At 43.9% G+C, this 1,892-nt stretch overlaps 1 non-coding gene across 1 annotated transcript; it reads left to right on the forward strand.

Annotated features, from left to right (window-relative positions):
- Nucleotides 1-485: 485 nt before the first annotated feature.
- LOC126205312 (U6 spliceosomal RNA) lies at nucleotides 486-589 on the forward strand. The gene has a single exon (XR_007540561.1). It is a non-coding gene; the product is annotated as a U6 spliceosomal RNA (small nuclear RNA).
- The last annotated feature ends 1,303 nt before the right edge of the window (nucleotides 590-1,892 follow it).

Here is a 1,892-nt window from a genome sequence, read left to right on the forward strand (position 1 = left end):
CAATATCTAGAACTTTTCTCGGTGTTTTTAGACGAATCCATTCTTCTAACAGAAACCGAACGAGCCGCTGCCTTTCACTGTCGCAGATTAAGGTCAGGGTGCCCTCTTTACGAAAAGAGGACAACGCCACCGAGGCCGCTGTATTTCTCTGCAGTCGTGTTTTGAGGGCACTGATGATGCACAGCACGAGGCACAGCACGAGGCGGTGATCCTAGTTTCTTCTTTGGCCCTTCTTGTCAGGATGTTGCACTGACTCTCACATTTCTCGTCACGGAACTGTTACATTACAGCGAGACAAATCGCACTCCACAGCAAGCTTTACTGCAGAAACTTCTTTGTTACAGAAGTGTCTTGCTGTATCTTTTGCTCTCCACCTGCACCTCTCTCTCTCTCTCTCTCTCTCTCTCTCTCTCTCTCTCTGCAGTGGCAATTTTCAAATTTTTAATAGTCACTGACTAATCTCAGCAGTAGCTGTCATTTTATAAACACGCTCAAGCGGTATATATACTAAAATTGGAACGATACAGAGAAGATTAGCATGGCCCCAGCGCAAGGATACACGCAAAATAGTGAAGCGTTCCACATTCCTGCAGCAACGTGAAATGTGACAACAAATTGAAAAAGTTTCTCCTTGACAACTCCTATATCGTACAAGAAAAAATGGTTCAAATTTCTCTGAGCGCTGTGCGACTCAACATCTGAGGTCATCGGTCCCCTAGAACTGAGAACTACTTAAACCTAACTAACCTAAGGACATCACACACACCCAAGCCCGAGGCAGGATTCGAACCTGCGACCGTAGCAGTCGCGCGGCTCCGGACTGAAGCGCCTAGAACCGCTCGGCCACAGCGGCCGGCTATCTTACAATAATTACGTTTATTTTAATATGTAAAAGATGATGGGTAGGGATCACTAATTCACATTTGTTTACTTAAAAATATCTTAAATGTTTAGCATGTAGTCATATTTACAAATTAATTTCTGATGTGAATATAAAATGCTTTGTTCCACATCATTATGGTTTATCGTTAAAATTATCCATAGCACACGAAGCTAACGTACGGTGGTTTCTATACTAGTAACACTATTTTTTGTCTACATCGACGATATCAGATACGGCTGTAACAGTTTTGTGACATCAGCTTAATCATTTGTATTTCTTCCGAGCCACATAGCATTGCCATTCGACGACCTCTTCTCGGTGCAGAGCCTTGAAAAACCATAAGCATGCAGAAACACATCGTGTTTGGCACTCTTTTCAGTAACTTTTCCTCTTGTTTCTCTAATGCAACCATACATGCTGAAAGTAGTGTGCTAAGAGAATCTAAAGAATCTAAGTGACAGGAGGAACTAAAAGGTAAAAGGTGAGATCAATCTACTGCAGACGTTCCAGATGTCGTTCACTGAACGCAAGGTAACTGAAAAAAATTACTAGCTAGCCTGATTGCTGTATCGCAAGGAAAACAGTTCTGAATTTTGCAAAGACAAGCCTCTGTTTCCGTCAGTCAATCGACGCCAAGAACAGTGTAATAGTCGCAAATAAAACAGTCACCCACCACCTCTCTTCAAATTCCACGAATATCTTTGCAAATTCTGTACATCCAGTGAACTCGTAGATCCAAACCACATTATTTCTCCAATCCACTCCATATTCAGGTTCCTGCCAAGCCTGTCCAACACTTCCCACCCTACGTCACCCTCCACAGCCTCCATATCCCATCCCAAGAAACTTGAACAGGCTCCCTGCTGATCCATAAATCCGTATTGACGTACATATCTAAGCTACCGGCTATAGCCCGATCCCCCCCCCTCCCCCACCCCCTCATCCCCACCACACACACACATCCTTTCCTTGAATCAGGACTCCTATTCGTCTCCAAGCCTCCTGATCC

The sequence above is a fragment of the Schistocerca nitens genome, chromosome 1 (genome assembly GCF_023898315.1).
Source record: "Schistocerca nitens isolate TAMUIC-IGC-003100 chromosome 1, iqSchNite1.1, whole genome shotgun sequence".
NCBI lineage: Eukaryota > Metazoa > Arthropoda > Insecta > Orthoptera > Acrididae > Schistocerca > Schistocerca nitens.